Genomic DNA, 13,590 nt, shown 5'->3' with positions numbered 1-13,590 from the left:
CGCACACTTTGAATAGTCTGCGGGAGGAGGTGGTGGGTCCCAGTGGAAGAAGAGGAAGCAGAGGAGGATAGGAAGGTATACCAACATCTCTAAGGTCCGGACATGCACAGGAGTGTGGCATGGGAGGGTGGAGTACAGCAATCGAGGGGGGCTCATGGTATCAGGCAAACTATAAATGAAAGTGCAAAATCCGATGATCAAATGTAGGAGGATGAGAAGGTAAAGGTGATGAGGGGGCAACAGGCAGGAGATGAAGACGATATTGATCCCCTCTTTGTTATATGTGGTTGTGGCAGGGAACGGAGGAAGCAATCTTGAGTGTTACCTTGCCACCACATAATGGATTTGGACTGTATGGAAGCATTCGACACATGAGCACCTTCTTGTTGCACTTTCTTAAAAATGATTCCCATATTGTTTTGATTAGAAATAGTGCTGACTACTGGGTTCCCACTCTGTTAGATACACAGTACAAAAGTAAATTTTGCCTCATACTTCCCCACTGTAAAGGGAAACAAGCATGCTAGAGTATCGAAATAAGTGTGTACACAATCTTTAAAGTGGTTTCCCCAAGACTGCAGTGAGGCACACAGTGTGCATCACAGTTCTAGGCTTCCAACCCCAGGAATGTTGAGTCGTCATCACAGAAACAAAAGTAGCAGCAGTTTAAATGGCAGAAGCAAGTTCTTTTAGTTGTGGCAAACATTTTTTAGATCATCCTGTGTACCAGCACAATAGACTAAAAGTCTGACAGATAGTGAACAACTGGAGAGGATGGACCCTTTTTCATTTTGGTGTGTCTTGAGCTTGCCAGTCACTCCTTGGAAGTCTTGTCATGCCCGGCAGCTAGCATTCTCTCAGAATATGTATTCAGTGTTGCTGGTAGTGTCTTGACAGAGAAGCACATCCAGCTGTCCCCTAAACATGTAGACCGCCTAACTTTCATCAAGTTGAACAAGTTATGGATCTCCAATGAGTTTTTCATTCAGTCGCAGACTGTGCTGACTAGGCAATGTGTAGTATTCAGTGTGCTGAATTGATCTCATGTTATTGCAGTCTGTAACACCTTTGTCGTTGTTTCTGTGGCTGCTGTTGTTACTACTGCTGATGCTACTAAGTGACTTGGTGGTGCTATAATCAAAAGGTGTGTCCACTACTGTTACTTTTACAATTTGGACTTTTTTTATGTATGAAGCTCCTAATATTCCTCCTATTCCTCCTTTGGCTTCCTCTTGAGTCGGATTTAAGTCACAGATAAGCCACATTTTTTTGTAAATGGAGACTCCTATTCGGGTCTCTTTGTGTGTTGCCTGTAGTGGCTTGGATCTCAGAACACTAGGCCTACACCTGTCACTCATTCACCTGTTACTGATCAATGTTTAAGGTAGAAATGCTGGGCAAAGCCTTGTCTCATGCATCCATGCTGTGCTATTTATACTATTTGTAATCTGCGGCAATTGATGCCACTTTAGTGGTGTCTGACCAATCATTTTTTTAAATGTGGAAACTACAAATTGGGTCTCCATATTGTTTGCTGCCTGTAGTGGCAGGGATCTTAGAGCACCAGGCCTATATCTGTCACTCATCCACCTGTTTCTGATCAATGATTAAGGTGCAAATACTGGGCCAAGCCTTGTCCCATGAATTCATGCTGCGCCATAATACTATTGGCACGCTGAGGAAATTGATGCCACTTTCCTGGTGTTTTCACCTAACTTTGAGAAACTGTGATTGGGACTCCTAGTTATGTCTTCTTGTTTTGTGTTGCCTGTAGCAGTAGGGCTCCCAGACTAACAGGCATACACCTACCTTTCACTATTCTACCTATCTTACTATCCTTAAATGTGACTAGCAATATCAGTCTAAGAAGCTAATATTGGTGCCACCTTAGTGTGGCTGAGCAGAAAGGCAGTTTGAGGTTTTGCATGAGGTATGAGGGTTCCCAGCACAGCAGGCCTACACCGGTCATGCACTTATATCTTAATTTTGACTTAATTTAAAAGCTGTAGATGCTGGCCCAGGCCTTGTCTCATGCATGCCTCATGCCTGACTGGTGAACCAAGACGCTCTTAGTACTCTGGGGTAATTGATGCCACTTTCCTGGTGTCTGCTCCTAATTTTGGCAGATGGGGATGGTGATTCATAGTTTAGTGTCCTTTTTATGTATTGCCTGTAGCAGTAAGTCTCCTAGTCTCTCAGGAATGCACCTTCCTTTCACTCATCTACCTCTCTTACTATCCTTAAATGTTTCTAGTAATAACAGTCTATGAAGCTAATATTGCAGCCATCTTATTGTGGCTGAGCAGACAAGCAGTTTTAGCTGTGGCATGAGATTTGAGTGCTCCCAGCCCATCAGGCCTACACCTCTCACTCATCCACTTCAACATTTCTTATGTTAGTAGTCTAGGAAGCTAATGTCTGTGCTTTGAGCAGTTTTGGAAGCTTTTGTCCACACTGGAGGGTGTTGTCTATGCCATTGGTTTTGCCTCCCATTGAATTTAGATAGGGTTCAGATAGGGTGGTTGAACTGTTTGTCAAACTATTTGGCGAACACCGATAAAGTCGCCGAACCAAACTGAACCTTGAAAGGTTCACTCATTTCTAATTCTAACTACAGCTTTATTCAGTTCATTCTATTCATTCAGTTTACGGTCCATGAGAATAGAGAAATGCTTAGGCTTGTAGTTTCCATTGCGCTTCAATGAATTCTGAAGACCTCATTTATCTATAGTCTTTATACATATTCAGTTCATAGCTAGGGCTGAGCGGATCCAGACTGTAAAAGTCCAGATCCGCAAGCTTTTCAATGCTCTCTGGGTGCCGGACCCGGGCGTGGGATTCTGGGTGCACGATCCGGATTCAGTAATCAAAGTAAAATAAACAAAGGAAGAAACAAGTGAGCGTTTCATACTTATCGAGACTCGGTGTCATGGTGGCACACTGCTTCTGGGTCGCGCATTCACTTCCTGTACTGTCCATCGCATACACACAGTTTTCCGTGTTTTCTCCACCCACCGTCTGTGATTGGTTGCAGACTGATGCGCCCCCCAGCCTGTGACAGTCATTGCTCATCGCGGCTCAGTCATATGCTACACTCAGAGCTGGCAGTCTTCTCTATGGCTGCTAGCTGTGAGATGTAGCAGAGCTGGATGTGTGTTCGTGGGACCTCATGTGGATTATGCCGGAGGGAGCGTGTGCGTGTTTTGAACTTTATTCCAAATAAAGGATTTTTCTGTGTGTGTGCTTATTTACATTCACTTACGGGTTAGTGTGATGCAGGTATCTCATAGACTCCTGTGCCATTACAAACCTAGGGCTTAGTAGCAGTCGTGCGCTGATTTTTACCCCTTATTACCCCAATTGGCACCGCTCCAGGCCAATGGGAAGGGCCGGAATCGCACTGGGATTGTCACATCTAATAGATGATATGAATATACCAGCCCCCAGCCGGCGTTATCATGACTGGGATGAAAAATGGGGGAGACCACTCATCGGTATTTATTATTATTTATTTAAATAAAAAAAGCCGCATGCGGTTTTTCTTAGGCCGCAGTCACACTTGCGAGGGACTCCGGCGAGTCTGACATCGCAGCACAGCCACGCACACTTCTGACAGGAGCGTGCATGTGTTTCTAGGTACATGCATGCTCATGCTCAGACAGCGGCAGGCTGTGCCGGGTGATGTCATCGCAGACCCGCATGAGTCTGACATCACCGGCACAGCCACACACTTCTGACAGGAGCATGTATGTGTTAATAGGTACATGCATGCTCACCATACTGATCCGCAGACACTTGCTCTACTTTCCCCACCCACCAGCCATTCTCTTGTCTTTGATTGGTTGCAGGCTTTGACAGTCTCTGATGCAGTCATCGTTCATCGCAGCTCAGTCATAGGCTACACTCAGAGCTGGCAGTCTTCTCTATGGCTGTTAGCTGTGAGATGTAGCAGAGCTGGATGTCTTGTCGTGGGACCTCGTGTGGATTACGCCAGAGTTGGAGGGCTGTGTTGGGGTGTTTTGTACTTTATTCCAAATAAAGGATTTTTCTCTGTGTGTGATTATTTACATTCACTTGCAGGTTTGTGATGCAGGTGTCTCATAGACACCTGTGCCATCACAAACCTAGGGCTTAGTAGCAGCTGTGCGCTATCACTAACCCCTGCTATTACCCCGATTGGCATCGCATCACGCCACCGGGAAGAGCCGGTATCACACCGGGATTGTCACACATAATAGATGTGGCAATACCGGGCGGCTGCGGGCTGAGAATACAATCCCCCAGCCATCGTTATCATGACTGGGGATGAAAATTAGAGGGAACGGCACATCGTTTTTTTTTTAATTATTTATTTAAATTAAAAAAAAAAAAAGCTGGAATCACACTTGCGAGGGATATACTGCTTTCTAGCCATCCTGGCGAGTGTGATTGCACTCAGCTGACATGCTGCCCCTCAGGGTGGAGGCGTGTCTCATTGCAACCAATTACATGCACCGGTGGGCGGGCAAAGTAGTGAATATTGAATTGTCGGCTCCGGAGGGGAAAGCGTGACCCGGAAGGAGTGTAACACCATGACACCGCCTCGGTGAGTATACCGCGGTCGCTCCTACTTCCCCCTACCCACTCCACAAATGTTTTTAATCTCCAGATTCCGGTCCCCATCGACTTATATGGGCACCAGAATCCAGAGCGGATCGGACTCTTTTTAAAATCTGGCTATGATCCGCCGGTCCCGGTTTTTGGCGTGTTCGACCAACTCTATTCATAACTTTAGTCAATTCTAATATCATAGCAAGTAGCAGAACACATAGCTTCCTAATAAATAAAGACAGTGCCTGTATTCACCCAGATTTGTGTTCCCCCTCATCAAGTGTTTGTTTCACTGCATTCTTAGGGTACCTTCCAATCTTTATGAGATTTGACAGGAAAGACATTTAAGCGTTTCAATACTCTAACAAGGGATTTTCCCGGATTAAACAATTAATTCTTATTTATGGAATAAGAAGTTTAAACATTTTTTTATTATGTTTATGTATTACATGGACATACTTTTTATGCTATCTGCTTTCAGTTATCAAAATAAAAATCTTTTCTGCATAATTTTGTATTAGGAAAATCTGCCCTGATAATATGATAATCAATCAAAATCGGTCTCAGTACAGTTATCAGAGCTGAGTTTTGAGTATTTTCACTTGACCAGGATGGTTTCCATCCTATAAAAGTAAGTAAAGAAGGTTTCCCTTGATGATTACAAGCAAAGATCTTGAAACACATTAAGGATTAAGGAAAAAGCTATAACTCGTATTAGAAAAAAAGCTTGTTTTTGACAATAAATAAACTTTATTTGGTGCAGCAAGGCTTTTTAAACATCTAATAATCACTTGGGATTATTATTATTATTTATTATTATTATTATTCATAATAATAATATATTTTACTCAGCTTAGAACACAATTGTTATTTTTCTTTTGTCTTATAACATTAAAGGACATAAACATTTCTTTAAAAAACCTAAGGATTATTGTGAACAAATCATCAAGAAAAGTATTAACAATAAAGAATATTACATAATTACATCACGTCAAAGTGTTACCTTGGCAGCAGATGCTAAAATATAAATTGACCCCTGTTACCATTACTTCTTACATAACACATAATATGTGTTGCCATAGATTTCAAAATACAAAATGTTACATAAAACCAAACAAATATCTAAAATAACAGCTACACAAATTATAAAAGTAGCTGAGTGGAACAGAAGGCAAACAATATTTATTTACAGAAATAACTATCACATTAAGAAGATATCTACCAATTGAACACCAATAGAAGTAATTTATTAAGTCTAACAATTAATTTAGTTAATACAAAAATAGATGTGTGAAATAATTACCGTATATACCGGCCATTAAAAAATAATCCAAAAGTAGAAATAGTACCAGTACAAATCAGCAAAAACTTTTTTTCCATTTTATTCAATGCAAAAAGGCCTAAAAACAAGAAGGTAGGTGGATCAAAAATAAAAAAAACTGATACAAGACAAGTACTGCGTTTCTGGCCCAGAGTGGCCCTTAAGGGTGTTTTAAACGCTGCGACATCGCTAGTGATAGCTAGCGATGTCGTGCGCGATAGCACCCGCCCCGTCGTTCGTGCAACATTTGGTGATCGCTGCCGTAGCGAACATTATCGGTACGGCAGCATCACACGCACATACCTTTGCAGCGACGTCGCTGTGACCGCCGAACAATTCCTCCTTCAAGGAGGAGGTGCGTTCGGCGTCATAGCGACATCACTGCGGCGTCACTAAGCGGCCACCCAATAGCAGAGGAGGGGCGTAGATGAGCGGCCGGAATTTTCCACCCACCTCCTTCCTTCCTCTTTGCCGATGGACGCAGGTAAGGAGATGTTCATCGTTCCTGCGTTGTCACACATAGCGATGTGTGATGCCGCAGAAATGACGAACAACACCGTACCTGCAGCAGCAACGATATTATGGAAAGGAGCGACGTGTCAGCGATCAATGATTTTTGCCGCTCTTGCAGTCGTTGATTGTCGCTCCTTGGTGTCACATGCTGCGATGTCGCTAACGGCGCCGGATGTGAGTCACTAACGACGTGACCCTGACGATATATTGTTAGCAATGTCAAAGCGTGTAAAGCACCCTTTAGTCTCAACTTCAGGTTGAGACTAATGCTGGTGTCACACGGTACGATATATCGGGCGATATGTCGTCGGGGTCACGTCGTCAGAGACGCACATCCGGCATCGTCACAGATATCGTTCCGTGTGACACCTCCGAATGACTGTGAATGAGCAAAAATACTCACCTTATCATTGCTCTTTGACATGTCGTTCATTTTCATAAACTCGTTCCTCCTTCTGCGCACCGGTTGTTTATCGTTCCCGAGGCAGCACACGTCGCTCCGTGTGACACCTCGGGAACAACGAACACAGCTTACCTGCGTCCCGCTGGCAATGCGGAAGGAAAGAGGTGGGGGGGATGTTTACGTCTTGCTCATCTCCGCCCCTCCGCTTCTATTGGCTGGCTGCCGTGTGACGTCGCTGTGACGCCGAACGTCCCTCCCCCTTCAGGAAGAGGAAGTTCGCCGCCCACAACGACATTGCCCGGGAGGTAAGTGCGTGTGACAGGGGGTTAACGACTTTGTGCGCCACGGTCAACTAATTGCCCGTGACGCACAAACGACGGGGGCGGGTACGATCGCTCGTGCGATTACACGATAGATCGTCCCATGTGACGCCGGTATAAGGGCCACACTGCGCTAGAAACGTATTTTTTTTATTTTTGTATTAGTTTTTTTTTACTTTTGATCCACCTACCTTTTTGTTTCTAGACCTTTTTGTTTTGAATAAAATTATTATTTTTTTTTTTTTTACGGATTTGTGCTGGTACTATTTCTACTTTTGGATTGTCCATGGAGCTGCTCTGCACCATGCACTTTATCAGGTGAGCTGAAATGCTATTTTCTATATCTATTAAAAAATAATGTATTGTTAGACAATCTTATTTCAGTGAAGACAAACAATATATTACACTGCTAAAAAAAATAAAGGAAGACTTAAGTAACATAATGAGACTCCAAGTCAATCATACTTCTGTGAAATCAACCTAACCAGCTATGAAGCACCACTGATTGTGAATCAATTTTTGGTACGAAAATGGAACAAAAAATCAAGAAGAAATTAATTAGCAAGACAACCCCCATAAAAGGAGTGTTTCTGAATGTGATGACCACAGTCCATTTCTCTGTCCTCATCCTTTTTGGCTGTTGTGTTGGTCACTTTTGAAGTCTGTCATTTCTTTTACTTCTACTGGTAGCATGAGGCAGTGTCTACAAACCACAGAATAATCATAATAATAATAATAATAATAAAAAATCTTTATTTCTTTAGCACCAACATATTCCGCAGCGCTTTTCAATTCAGGAGGATCATATACAAACAAGTAACCGTTATAGAAAATACAATAATTGGAGTACGAAAAAAAGACAAGCCTGCTCGTGAGAGCTTACAATCTACAATGAGATGGGGGGGACAAGGTGCAAGTGCTTATTTACAATGACAATCCAGCCATCTCAAAAAAATGGGGGATAGATAAAGGCTGCCTTTACTAGTCAGCACGAACCTTGAGATGCATTTGGGTGAGGTGGAATTTGATGTGGAGTTATGTTCTGAGAGGTCCTGGAGGGACTATGTGAATTTAATTTGGCTAGGGAGTGTGATAGGCCGCCCTAAAAAAGATGCACTTTTAGGGAGCGTCTGATGCTGAGTAAGTTGTGATTTGCCCTAGCTTCTTGGGGTGGAACGTTCCAGAGGATTGGTGCAGCTCGAGAGAAGTCTTGGATCCGGGAGTGGAAGGTTCGGATTAGTGTGTATGTTAGACAAAAATCATTTGCAGAGCGTGGGGAATGGGTAAGGGTGATAGACAGAGAGGAGAGTGGAGATGTAGGGGGGGTGCTGCACTGTGGAGAGCTTTGTGTGTGAGAACAAGCAGTTTGAATTGGATCCTGTGATATATGGGCATCCAGTGCAATCAGTGGAACAGAGAGAAAGCATCCGAGTAGCGGTTAGCCAGATAGGTGACCCTGGCTGCTGCATTAAGGATAGACTGTTGCGGAGAGAGTCTAGTTAGGGGAAGACCAATTAATAGAGAGTTACAGTACTCAAGACGGGAGTGGATCAGGGCCACGGTGAGGGTTTTTGTCGTTCCCATTGTGAGAAAGGGGCGGATTTCAGAGATGTTCTTGGGGTGCAAGCGACAGGAGCGGGCAACAGACGGTATCTAGGAGGTGAAGGAGAGATCAGTGTCAAGTATAACAACCAGACAGCGACCCTGCTGCCTAGCAGTTATCGTGGTACCACACACAGAGAGGGAAATGTTGGGTTTAGGAAGGTTAGAAGATGGAGAGAATAGAAGAAGTTCAGTTTTGGAAAGGTTAAGTTTCAGATGGAGAGCATACATGAATTTGCAAACTGCGGTCAGACAGTCACTTGTGTTCTCTAGTACAGCGAGGGCGAGGTCAGAGGATGAGGTGTATAGTTGTTTGTCATGAACATAAAGATCGTACTGGAAGCCAAATCTACTGGTGGTCTGTCCAATTGTGGCGATGTATAGGGAGAAAAAAAGAAGGCCATGGACTGAATCTTGAGGGGTCCCAACAGTAAAAGGAAAAGGAGAAGATGTGGAGCCAGCAAATGATTTGCTGAATGAGCAGCCAGAAAGATAGGAAAAGAACCAGGAGAGCACAGTATCCTTTAGACTGATTGAATGGCGCATAGAGAGAAGGAGATGGTGGTCAGCAGTATCAAAGGCTGCAGAGAGGTCAAGAAGAATAAGCAGAGAGTACATTTTGCAGTCAATAGGTCATTGATCACTTTGACGAGGGCAGTTTCTGTGGGTGGAAGCCACACTGTAAAGGGTTTACAAGAGAGTGAGAGGAGAGGTAGCGGATGAGGCGGGAGTAGACCAAGAGCTCCAAGAGTTTAGAAATTAAGTTGCTCAGGTAGTGCAGCTCATCAAGGATGGAACATCAATGTGAGCTATAGCAAGGAGGTTAGCTTTGACTGTCAGCACAGTATACAGAGCATGGAGTAGAAACCAAGAGACAGGCCAGTACATCAAGAGACATGAAGGAGGCTGTAGGAGGACCACAACTCAGAAGCAGGACTGCTACCTCCTCCTTTGTGCAAGAAGGAACAGGAAAAGCAGTGCAAGGGCCCAGCAAAATGACCTCCACCAGACCCTTAATATCCATGTGTCTGTTCAAACTGCCAGAAACAGATTCCATGAGGGTGGTATGAGGCCCGATGTCATCAAATGAGTGTTGTGCTTACAGCCCAACACCGTGCAGGGTGATTGGCATTTGCCAGAGAACACCAAGTTTGACAGATTTGACATTGGTGCCCTCTGCTCTTCACAAATGAGAGCTGCTTCACACTGAGCATATGTAACAGACATGACAGTCTGGACACACCTTGAAGTATGTTCTGCTTCCTGCAATATCCTCCAGGATAACTGGTTTGGCAATGGGACAGTAATGGTATGGGGAGATATTTCTTTGGAGGGCCTTACAGTCCTCCATATGTTAACCAGAGGTAATCTGACTGCCATTATGTACAAGGATGAGAGCCTCAGACCCATTGTGAGCCCATATGCAGCCTTGAGTTTCTTCTGATGCATGAAAATGCTAGACCTCATGTGGATTAAGTGTGTTAGCAATTCCTGCATAATGAAGGTATTGATGCTATGGGCTGGCTTGCTCAATGTCCAGACCTGTATCCAATCAAGCACATCTGGGACATCATGTTTGTTCCATTCAGCAATGTCACATTGCACCACTGACTTTACAGAAGTTGACTGATGCTTTAATTCAGGTGTGGGAAGAGATCCCTCAGGAAAACATCCGTTGCCTGAAAAGGAGCATGCCTTGGCATTGTAGCGATGTCATACAGGCATGTGGAGGCCACCACACACTGCTAAGCCTCGTTTCCCAGTCTTGAGGCATTTACACTGAAGTTGTATCAGCCTGTAATTTGATTTCCATCAAATTCATTATCATCAATGGAAAGAGCATGGTACCACAACAAACCTGCCTAGAGAGGGTCACCCACCAAAACTCTCAGCCCAGGCAAGAAGGGCATTAATCAGAGAGGAAGCACAGTGACCAAAGGTAACACTGAAGTAGCTGCAGAGTTCCAAAGCAAAGACTGGAGCATCTGTCTATACAACCACAAAAAGCCATACACAACATAGAGCTGGCCTTTTTGGAATAATGGCCAAAAAACATCTTTACTTACAGCCAAAAAAATGGAAGGCCCATTTTGAGTTTGCCAAAAGACATGTGAGAGATGTCTCAAATGTATGGAGAAAAGTACCAAGGTAAACATTATGTCAGACTCCAAACCAAAACAACTCATCACACAAAGAACACTATCCCCACAGTGAAACATGGTGGTAGCAGCATCCTGCTTTGGGGATGTTTTTCACTGCAGGGACAAGGAAAATGTTCTGAGTCAAGTGGAAAATCAATGGTATGAAATATAGGGATATTCTTGAGCCAAAGCTGTTTAAGTCTTTCAGTGATTTGAGACTAGGACAGAGGTTCACCTTCCAACAAGACAATGAGCCAAAGCATACTGCGAAAGCAAAATTCGAGTGGTATAATGGGAAACTTGTAAATTTATTGGAGTGGCCTACTCAAAACCCAGACCTCAATCCAATTGAAAATCTGTGAGCAGACTTGAAGATTGCTATTCACCAGGGAAAACAGTCTAACCTAAAGGAACTGGATCAGTTTTCCCTTGAGGAATGAGCAAAAATCCCAGTGGCAAGATGTGGAAAAATCATACAAACTTATCCAAAGCAACTTGCTACTATAATTGCGGCAAAAAGAGGCTCTACAAAGTACTATCTTTAAGGGGCTGAATAGTTATGCACACCAAAAAATTCTGTTATCTTGTCCTATTTGTTGTTTACTGCACAATAAAAAGAAAAGCAAATGTTCACAGTTGAAAGCATGTTCTTTACATGAACATTTCAATTTTTCCCACCAAAGTTTTCATTTTAGTCCCATATATAGTATTTTTACAAGAGTAACAGGAGATATTGAACCACACAATTGTTTGTATGACAATACTCCATATGTGGAGGAAAGCAACGGGTTGGGCACAAGACAGAGCTCAGAAGGTAAAGAGCTAAATTTTACTTTTTGAATGCCTTATTGGCTGCAATCGATAGTGGATGCCATGGCGTGTTTGCAGAGCCCCTGATGTGCCAAGCAGTTTAAAATCCTACAAATGACCACTTTTTGCAAACTGCAGCCTTAAGGAATTTATGTAGATGTGGTGAGAGCATCTTGAACCCATAGGTACTTAAAAAAAAATTTATTATGTTGAACCATGAAAATAAAAAAATGATTTTTTTTTGCCACACAAATGTTGCTTTAGCCCCATTTTTTTAATTTTTAGTTTGCTGTTAAATTTCTTATGAGTACTCCAATACCCCATATGGGGTAGAAAACTAGAGTTTGGGCTGTACACTGCTGAGCTCCTGAAGGAAGCAGAGACGTTTTAGAGCACAAACTTTAATTAAATTGTTAGCTTACAAAATGTTGCATTTGAGGAGACCTTAAGGTGCCAAAGCAGTAGAACCCTCCCCCCCACAAGTGACCCCTGTTTGCAATTGATTTAATGGTATATTTTACCAGTATGTAAATTTATCATGTAATGGCATTTGAAAATTGTATAGCATATATAAGGGTGCTATATGTAAACTGTACATAGTATATGAAGTGGTGCACGGTAAATCAGAAGTAAATTTAGTAATCCATGGATGATTGGTACACTTTGAAGCAGTTTTTTTATCCACAGGCCAGGTGTTTTGCTGCAGGTGTCACATTGCCAAGTGGTTTCCTTTCTTGTTCACCTTTTGTAATCACACTTTGCATCTTTTCTGTGTTCTTCCCTTTCTTGTAGTTTGGGGAATTCACTGGCAAAATGTTGCCCTACTACCATATGGTCACCTTCAATTCCAAAGGTCCTGGGGGCCCTTACTTCCTGCCTTACAAATATTATAGTGTTTATTACTACCTCCTAAATCAGAAGTAAGATCCTGTTATTGCCTGCACATTGTGATAGCATGGAAGCATTTTTTAGTGCCATCTGTACGGTGTGCCTGGCCAGCTTTTTGTACGACACTTTCGTTTTCAGCATGGCACTGTAGGCCTGGAGAACTTGATCAGAAATATAAACTCCCCTTAGGTTGTTATTGTACTCCAGGACACAGTCTGGTTTGGAGACCTGTGTAGTAATACTTCCTACACCCATGGGGTGCTTCCATTACCATACATTGTGTTCAAGAAAAGGACATCACTCTTGTCCTTATACTTGAACATTGGCCGGTTATCCAAAATTGGCCCTATTTTCACCCTTTCTGAGCAGCTGTCCAATTATCAACCTAGGGTGGTCTCTTTTTTTACACACAGTATCACTTGCTGCACAAGCTATGTAAGAGAGAAATTTGAAGACTGGAATGGTGGAAAAGTTATATATGTAAAGGTGCTAATGTTAAGTATATGACGATTGATGGAAATATCCAAAATGGCTCTAGACTCCTCCGCACCCAAAACTGTACTCAGAGAGTATGAGACTTTTTCTTCCCTTTTTTATTAATAAGTTTATTGCGCCGCTTGGAAATATGATCATAGCAACATATATATTCAAAAAGGCTTTAATTGCAGTCTGACCTCTAGCAAGTACACATACGTAAACTGTTGGAAGATCCCTAGCATGTCTCTATATAATTTTTTGCTATTTCCACAATAAATCAGATTTAGTTCCTCATTGAACTATGTCTTGGTCAACATAGTATTTTGTGTGCATGCACACTTTAATCTAATTTGGAAACAGCCAATTAAGAAGGATTGTGTACCCCTAGAGTACACCCCTAAAACAATACATCCATTTGCGGGAACACACTGCATTATATGACATACTGGTACGTCCAATGTTGGGAAGGGGTTAAAACAGATTTTTAGGAGTAAGCAACATCTTTACTAATAGAGGTAAACTAAA

Source organism: Anomaloglossus baeobatrachus, chromosome 5 (genome assembly GCF_048569485.1).
Source record: "Anomaloglossus baeobatrachus isolate aAnoBae1 chromosome 5, aAnoBae1.hap1, whole genome shotgun sequence".
NCBI classification, from domain to species: Eukaryota; Metazoa; Chordata; class Amphibia; order Anura; family Aromobatidae; genus Anomaloglossus; species Anomaloglossus baeobatrachus.
This window is presented reverse-complemented; position numbering follows the sequence as displayed.